Genomic DNA, 9399 nt, shown 5'->3' on the forward strand with positions numbered 1-9399 from the left:
AAAAAAAAAAAAAAAAAAAAAAACCAAAAAAAAAAAAAAAAAAGAAGCAGGCAGAGATCCTGCAAGAGTCCCACATGATGATCCCAGATTGCCAGCGCCGGTTAGAGGCTGCATATACTGATCTTCAGCAGACATTAGAAAGTGAAAAGGACTTGGAAGAAGCCGAGGAGTATAAAGAAGCCCGTATAGTGCTGGACTCTGTGAAGCTGGAAGCCTGACGTTTTTCTCTATGGGGTGTTTTTATGCATTAAATCCCAGGGTCCATTCTACAGTTCGTTATTTTTGGCCACTGCTGGTGTTTAATAATATGAGAACATGGTTCTTTTTGTGCAGTTGCATATATTTTTCTTTGCATAACTTAATGTGTCAAATAAATGAGTTCATCTAATAAAAAAAAAAAAACTCAAACAAACAAAACCCCCCAAACCTTGTATTCTTCAAATGTTTCTGGTTGGAGACCTGACTGTGGTAAATACCCTCCCAACCCTTGCCCCAGCCTGCTGCCCTGGTCCGCCACTGCCGCCTCCGCCGCCCAGGGACACAGGGCTCATGACAGACCTTCCAGTTGTCACGTAGTGTGCTGAGAGAATAAGGCAGGCGTTTTTCTTTGACCTTTTTATCCCATAAGGATCTGGAGATCTCAGCAGGAAGACAGGCCTATGTGACTGGAGGTGGCAGACCTCGGATGACTAAGGACAGCGCTGCCGTTGCTGTCGCTAACACATATAGCAGAAGTTCACAGGACCAGAGGTCAACAGATCAGCCCAGTCCAGGGAGGTTTCTAAAAATGGAGACTAGAGCTGGCCTGTGCGGGAAGACACGTATGTCACCAGGACAGGAAAGAGCCCAGCTAGGACAGTGGACAAAGCCATAATCCTTTTACCTTCTTCATTTAAAGAGTTTGTGTGTATATATATACACATGTGTATGTATACATAGATACATGCATATATATGTATGTACATATGTATATACACACATATATGTATATATACATACATATGTATATATGTATATTTATTTTCATTTATTTATGTGTCTGTGTATAACTGATGTGTGAATGCCCACAGATGCCAGAAGAGGGCATCAGCTCCAGACAGGAAGTTCTGAAGCACCAGATGTGTGTACTGAGATCCGGTATGATCCCCTAAAAGAGCAAAAGAGGCAAGCTACTGGCCCCCGTTAACGTTTTTATTATCTCGCCTATTTACTTGTGCGCCTGTGCGTGTATGAGCATGGCGCCTGCCTGTGGAGCTCAGAGGGCAACTTGCAGAAGTCAGGTGTGTGTGTGTGTGTGTTTGTATAAATTTAGGTCACAGGCTTAGCAGCAGGCACCTTTACCTACTGAGCCATCTTTACCTTTTGTCTACATCATGGTCTCTCCTACTATCCAAATGGAAAGGATACAAGGTCCCCCCCAATCCCGCTAGGAACCCCATTAGATCTTGGACATCATCATGGTCCACCTAAGTGTTCTACACACTCAAGCACAAGGCAGTGGTTTCGGCAAGAGGTCTCTCTTGCTCTGGGCAGCTTCTGGGCTTTTAGACCCAGCCCATGTCTGGCAGAGTCACCGTCCCATGGTTCCAAACATATATAACACCCAAGGAGTGCTTAATGTTCTTGAAAGCCTTTGCGTGCCCAGCTCTGGACATCAAGGGAGCCAGATGAATCCAAGACCTGGTTTCTGAGCTTCATGTGCAGGAGACTGTTTGGGAAAACAGACAGAGCCATGGTGAGATGAACCACAGGAAGAAAAGTGAGAAAGAGGAGGAGGAAACACTGAACACGGTGGGGTACTAAGGGAGAGAGCATATAGGAGGTGTTTGCTGGGGGGGGGGCGACTTAGACACATGGAGTTGGGACTCAGGTATGAAATGTCACAAGGCTAGCCAGAGTATGGAGGGCTCAGAAACCAGGTGAGGGCCTGGAGATGTGGCTCAGTGGTGGATAAAGTGCTTTCTGTGCAAGCGTGTGACCCAAGTTCAGATCACCAGCACCCACACAAAAGCCATGCACAGTGGTGTGCACTCATAACTCCAGTGCAGGAGGGACGAGAAGGGCAGAGACAGGTGGATCCCACAAGCTGGCTAGCCAGCCAGTCTAGCTGAAATCGCAAGTTCCAGGCTCAGTGAGGGACCCTGTCTCAAAAAAATAAATTGGAGAGTGATCGAGGATGACATTTAAAATTAGCCTCTGGCCTCTATCTAGCAAAGCACACAAATGTGTGAACACACACACACACACACGCACACGCACACGCACACACACACACGCACACACACACGCACACACACGCACACACACGCACACACACGCCATATTTAAATGAAAAAGGGGGTTGGGTATGATTAAAACACATTGAATACACGAATAAAATCCCCAAAGACTATATAGACAATATATTTAATAGTTAAAATAAGGAAGACACCTGGGATAATCGGAAACAACCAGGTGGCCGCCAGGAGGCAGCTGGCTGAATAAATTATGACACATCACACAGGCGTATAATAATGACAATCTCCAGGAAGGGTTCTACATATCGGTAGGACATGTCCCTGTCATGCAGGAGGCTCAGGGGAGAGGAACAGTCGAGCCCAGGAGTTGGACAAGACCAACTTGGATAGCATGTAAAATACCAACTCGGGAGAAGAGAGATGAGTAAGCCTGTCGACTCCTCAGGCATCCCTGAGATGAGATGATAGCCAACCCTGGGTATCAGCACTCTGCTGTTTGGGGAAGGGGAGGGGACCGGCAAGTATGACGTTATTTGCTTTTGTTGGCACAGAGAGACTTTAAAAACATAAATTAAAACCTAGTAAAAGTGTTTGCTGAAGGAGGAGGCAAACGGGAGGGAGACTTTTCAGAAAGTTAAAGTTAGAAACAGCTGGACAGGGTGGCACACGCCTCTAATCCTAGCACCCCGGAGGCAGGGGCGGAACGGGAGGAGCACAGTTTCAAGCCTACGTAGTGAGTTCCAGGACAGCTACATAATGTGACCCTGTCTCAAAAATAAAAACTGAAGTTAAAGCAAAGCCAGCAGGGTATTGCACACCTATAATCTCACAGTGTACTTGGGGTGTAGAAGTAGGAGGATTAGATATTCAAAGTCAGCCTCGGGCAGATAACAAGTTTAAGTCTAGCCTGGGCTACACAAGACCTTGCTTCAATAAACAAACAAACAAATGAATGAATATATAAATAAATAAATAAATAATCAAATGAATGAATGAATGAATGAATGAATGAATGAAAGAAAGAAAGAAAGAAAGTAGAGATCTTGGTCTAGAAGGGCTGGCAGTTTATGAACTCCAGTGTCTGAATCCCTTGCTATCTTTTTTTATTTAAGAATTTTAAAATCTACTTATTTGTGTTTCAGTGCTTTGCCTGTGTGTATGCACATGGTGTGTGTGTCCAGTCCCCTTAGAGATCAGAAGAGAGAGGGTGAGACCCGCTATGTGGGTGCTGGGGACTGAACCCGGGTTCTCCGGAAGAGCAACAAGTGTGAACCAACTCTCCAGTTCCATGTAGTTCTTTTTAAATTACATATTATTTATTTAGAGGAGGGGTGGTGGTGGTGGCATTCGAAGGCCACGGGGCACAACTGGAGGTCAGAGGACAACTCGAAGGAGGTGGTTTTCTTCCTATCACCATGTGGGTCCCAGAGATGGAACTTAGGTTGTCAGGCTTGGCAGCGAGCACCTTTATCCGCTGAGCCATCTTCCCTGTCATTATCCAGAGGAGTCTTATTAGGTACACCTCTCTTGGATAGTTTATCATCTTTCATCTGCAAAACAGGATGTACATTAATTTTTGAGAGGCTGTAGCCGAGAGCGGTGGCTACCAGATTGCCCCCTCAGGATCCGGAGCTGGGCAGACAAAGGAGACTGGAAACAGAGGGTTGGTTTGTTTTTGCACTGCAAGGGAATCTAACCCAAGCCCTTAGGCTTGTTCTCAAGAGTTCTGCCACTGGACGTCACCTCAGGCCCTAACAGCTGCGTCTTAAGGATGTCCACTGTAACAGCTGGCAGGAAGGTGAAAGGGGTGGGCTAGACTGAGGGGCAGAAGGAAGCCACTTAACTGATGAGTGAATCAAACTGGTCACCTGGAGAGGATGAGGGAGGGCTGGGGCTTGTGAGCTCACACTGCAAACAGAAGGGTGTAATTGCTAGTCTGTGGGAAAACAATGGGCTTGGTCATGATTGGCAGGTGGAGGCAAATGCACTGAGTCAGCTTCCTCAGCCTTGGACCAGGAGGAAGGCCAGGGGCTACACCTGAAGTTGCTAGGGAGACCATCAGGGTGAAGCAGCCAGCCCAGGGCCTGGCACACATGGGACACCCTGAAACGTTTGATCACTTTTCCCCAGAGCTGGTCCCTTTGCATATGGGTGCATCTCTGCTGGGTGTAGAGGACAATGAGGTCCCCAGTGCCCTGTGAATACCAGAGATGTTTGAGGTTGAGGTCTGAGTGTCAGCATATTCATCCGTCTCCCCTTCACTGCCTTCAGACATGGGGCGGTCTTCAGAAGATTTAGGTTCGATATGGAGAACCCACCCCTAACTTCCAGTTTCATCTTGTCAACCCAACAGCTATGGAAACTCAGTTTCCCTCTGCAGAGTCAGAGCCTGATTTGGGGCTGAGGATGTGAGTGGCTTGAGAGGTAGAGTGTTTGTCCAGCATGCACAAGGCCCTGGGTTTAATCCCCAGCAGCACAGAAAACAGGCATGGTGGAGAACGCTCCTAATTCTAACACTGGAGAGATTGAGGCAGGAGGATGAGAAATTCTAGGTTATCCTTGGCTACATAGGAAGGAGACGGAGCAGGGCGGGAACCTGATTCTCTTTCCTCCCTGAACTCAGTCAACTAAGAACATTACCGCACGCCTGTTCCTCCAGTAAAAGAAACAGTCAGATAGCAGGCATCCCTTTGACACAGGCAAAACCCATCCTGTAATTAATCTTTGCTCAGCCATTACTCAGCAGCCTGCGACCTCCTGGCCCACTCTGGAACGTGATCTGGCCCAGGAAGTTACTGTCTTACCAGAAACCCCATCCCACTGTGGTAAAGCCTGTGTTCTTTCTGAGTGGGAGAGGCTGGTGGAGATATCTTCAGCTCACTTCTATCCGACCCTGGTCTCTGCAGCTAGCTCTCCAGAGCTCCCTCCCACCACCTGATACCCAGATGAGCCTGGCTGCAGGGCAGCATCTTATTCTCAGGCAGAGGACATCTTATCTCCTGGAGCCCCATGGGGGAGGGGGCCCTGGGAGCAGGGACTTCAACCTACTTCCTCTTTCCTCTGGAGACGGGACAGTGCTAAATAGAAGTCTATACTGCAGACAGCCTCCTGAGAGGACCTAGGAATACTTGCTTAACTGGAGTTGAGAGGTGTGAATGTCTGGTCTCTGCCCTCACCGGGAGGTTTGTGTTTAGTGCTGGGAAGACATTCACTTTCCTACACACACACACACACTACACACACACACACACACACACACACACACGCATGTACACATATTTGAGACAGAGTCTCACAATGCAATGCTGGCCTGGAACTTGTATGTAGACCAGGCTCCATACTGGCCTTGAACTCAGAAATCCACCTGCCACCGCCTCCCCACTGCTGTAATTAAAGATGGATGCTACCATATTTTATTTTGCACCGTACCATGTGCATGTAGGTGCCCACGGAGGCCAGAGAAGGGAGTCGGATCCCCCTGGAGCTGTAGTCACAGTATTGTGATCTGCTCAGTATGGGTTCAGGGACCCTGACTTGGTCCCTCTGAAGAGCAGCGAGCACTCTTAGCTAATGAACCAAAGCTCCTTACTTTTTCCCCCATGAGCTGTGTTGGTGGAATTCTAAGCATGGCGGGGAGAGGGGTGCTCTTGAGTACTGACTAGATTTGAGTCCTGGCTCTCCTAATTCTCAGAACCGTGACCCTGGCCACGCAGTCACCCCTCCTAGCTTTCTTTGGCTCCTGTGGAAATCAAGGTATTTAGAGTGTCACAAGATGCAGGGAGAAAATGGGTTAAGCCGCCAGCAGATGCTCAGCCCAGGTGCCTCTGCGCTGTGTCTCCCCAGTACTAACTTTGGATGCAGAGGTACCAAACAGAAGCAAAGTGTCAGGGAAGGGCCTGCAAGACAGCAGGGGAGATTCAACAGAGCACCCTTAGAAGGAAAATTCCAGCCAGGCCAGTGAGCAGGGCAGAACAGGTATCCATAAGGTCACCTTGAAGGCCAGGGAGACATCCCCACAATCTGAAGGGATGTGTGTACCTGTGTGCACGTGTGTGTGTGTGTGTGTACACTTAAAAAAAAACACACACACAGAGCCGTGCCTGGTAGTGCAGGGCCGGAATTGCAACTGCTCAAGAGAACGAGGCAGGAGGATCAAAGTCAAAGCCTTTGCAAGCTACAGAATGAGTTCAAGGTCACCCTGGGCAACTTAGTGAGACCCTATCTCAACATAGAAAGTTCTACAATCCCAGCACTTGGGAGGCAGCAGAGGGAAGATCAGGAGTTCCAGGTCATCCTTAGTAAGATGAAGGGTTCAAAGCTACCCTCAGCTACAGTAAGGCACTGTCTCAAAAGAGCTATGGATATATACAGCAGTTGATCGTGTAAGGCCTAGGCTTTGATGTGCTGACGAAGTCTGTAGTCCCCAATCACCTGGAACTGAGGCAGGAGGATCCCTGGAGTCCAGGCACTCCAGGCCAGCCTAGGCAACAAGGAAGATCAGGATCTTGTCTCAAAAACAAAGAGGGCACTGCAAGATGGTTCAGCTGGTAAAGGTACTTGCTGCCAAGCCGGATGATTTGACTTTGATCCCTGGTACCAACATGGTGGAAGAAGAAAGCAACTCCCACATGCTGTCCTCTGACCTCCACGTGTGTGCTGTGGCACACGCACCCTTGCACACACACACATAAATGGGGATGATAAAAACAAAACCAACCCGACAATCAAAAGCCAGGTGGTGGTCACGCACGCCTTTAACTCTAGCAATTCACAGGCAGAGGCAGGGGGATCTCATGAGTTCCAGGCCAGCTTGATCTGCAGAGTGAGTTCCAGGACAGCCAGGGCTACATAGAAAAACCCTGTCTTTAAAAAAGGCAATTGAGGGGAGTTTGGAAGGACATGTATGCAACGTCATTGCAATGTTGCTGTGTGGAGAGCAGGCGAATGGGGTCCATCTCTCTAAGCAGAGGGAACATGTGGACACTGTCCACGCAGGACCTGGAAGAGATCAGAAGTAAAGTGCTAGATGCTCACCCAGCAACCCGGACAGAGCTTCAAAACAGCAGGGATGGATAAAATCTTCAGAAGAAATCAGAGCTCTAAAGCAAACAGCAGAATATGATCTAAACCACACAGTACTGCTTATGTAAATGAACACTGCCCACACAGCAAACACCACCCCGTGTGTTTTGCAAGAACACAGGAGCAAGAAGACATTCATTAATGACTGCCTCTGGCTGACTGGCTGGGTCAGGGATGCTGTTGAGGAAGGGAGATAAAAACACTGGACCTAGAGTGCTGATACACTACAGAGCCAAGAGTATGAACAATTCAGCCCTCTGGACTTTTAACTGGCAGTCAGAGAGAGTAAGTAATTTATGAGTCACAGAGCAGGCAAGGAAGGGGAGAGAAGATGCTTCAGAACCAGGTCTATTATTGCAAGGCCGTCATCTGTCTCTTTCAGCCATCAGTACCTGACAGCAGACAGGCAAGAGGCTGTGGGAGGCTGAGGGTGGGGTGGACGGTGGCTCTTCCTGTGCTCCAGGTCAGCCCAGAATCCCGATGACTTTATCTTTCCTAAACACCCACTGAGCACTGTGGAGGTTGGACCACAGCCCTTACCTTCCAGGAACTTTCAGATGAATAAAATGAGGTCCTAAGTCAGAAGCAGGGCTGAGTCAGCATTGTGTACCGTTTAGAAAGAGTTGGTAGTGTAAGCTAGCAGCCAGCTGAGCTCCGAGCCGATGGGCCTTACAAGGAGCCGTCTGGAGCACGTCTGTTATGACCTTCACTTAGTAGATGAGGAATTGAGGCACCTTTTGGCTGCAACAGCCATCTTCCAGTAACTCACCAAAATGACAAACACAAAGCGAAAGAGGAGGGCACTTGGTATATGGTCTCTGGGTCCTTTAGGAAACATGGAGTTGTTCCTTTGGCCACATACATGTGAATCTACAAGAAGGGTGATATTGCAGACATGAAGGGAATGGGTACTGTTCAAAAAGGAACGCCCCATAAGTGTTACCACGGCAAAACCGGAAGAGTCTACAATGTCACCCAGCATGGCGTGGGCATCATTGTAGACACGCAAGTTAAGGGCAAGATTCTGGCCAAGAGGATCAATGTGCGGATTGAGCACATTAAACACTCGAAGAGCAGAGACAGCTTCCTGAAGCGGGTGAAGGAGAACGATCAGAAGAAAAAGGAAGCCAAAGAGAAGGGCTCCTGGGTTCAGCTGAAGCGCCACCCTGCGCCACCCAGAGAACACACTTTATGAGGACTAATGGGGAAGGGCCTGAGTTGCTGGAGCCCATTCTATACGAATTGATGTGCAAAAGGAAAGAAAGAAAGAAAGAAAGAAAGAAAGAAAGAAAGAAAGAAAGAAAGAAAGAAAGGAATGAATGGAATAAAGGATCCAGACTGAAAAAAAAAAAGAATTGAGGCACAGGAGGTGAAGCCATCTGTGCAAGTCACGGAACTGGAATTTAGGCCCAGGAAGGATGAGCCCGGAGGCCGTCTATCTATCTATGTATCTATGTACATATGTATCTATCTGTTTGTTTGTTTAGAGCCGGGGTCATAGTATGTAGCCCTTACTGGCATAGTCCAGAGTGGCCTGAAACTCAGAAATCCACCTGCCTCTACCTCTCGAGTGCTGTTATTACAGACCTGTGCCACTGTGCCCAGCTTTATGGAGCTGCTTCGAGGGATGGAGCCTCAGGCCTTGCCTGTGCTAGGCAGGTGCTCTCCCACTAAACCCAGCACAGAATTTGCAAATGAAATAAACCGGGCAAGGCTTACCTGTCCAGGCTTTCCTGAAGGGGGATTTCCCTAGTTAGTACCACCCACCCATAACATTTCCATGTCAGAGTAGCATGGTCTGGGCTCAGGACACTACTGGCAGAGCCTAGCCTAGTTATCATGTAGAGGTCCCCACCTAAGAGCTTCCATGTGTGATAGAATGAATGGTCCACCATCCAATGTGTAACATCATGGCACAAAACAGGACCAGAGGGTGGCCAGGTCCTGTCTCAGATCACCTAGAACTCTGGGTTTCCAGCCTTTGTCCACTTTGTATAACATGCATTGTTCCCTTCTCTCTCTGTCTCTCTCTGTCTCTCTCTCTCTCTCTCTCTCTCTCTCTCTCTCTCTCTCTCTCTCT

The 9399-nt window shown here is 48.3% G+C and overlaps 1 protein-coding gene across 1 annotated transcript in view; it reads left to right on the top strand.

Annotated features, from left to right (window-relative positions):
• The window catches only part of LOC114620528, a 25593-nt gene that overhangs the window by 4580 nt on the left and 11614 nt on the right, over positions 1–9399 (top strand). The window lies entirely within an intron of this gene.

This window comes from Grammomys surdaster, unplaced genomic scaffold (assembly GCF_004785775.1).
Source record: "Grammomys surdaster isolate TR1022 unplaced genomic scaffold, NIH_TR_1.0 169, whole genome shotgun sequence".
NCBI lineage: Eukaryota > Metazoa > Chordata > Mammalia > Rodentia > Muridae > Grammomys > Grammomys surdaster.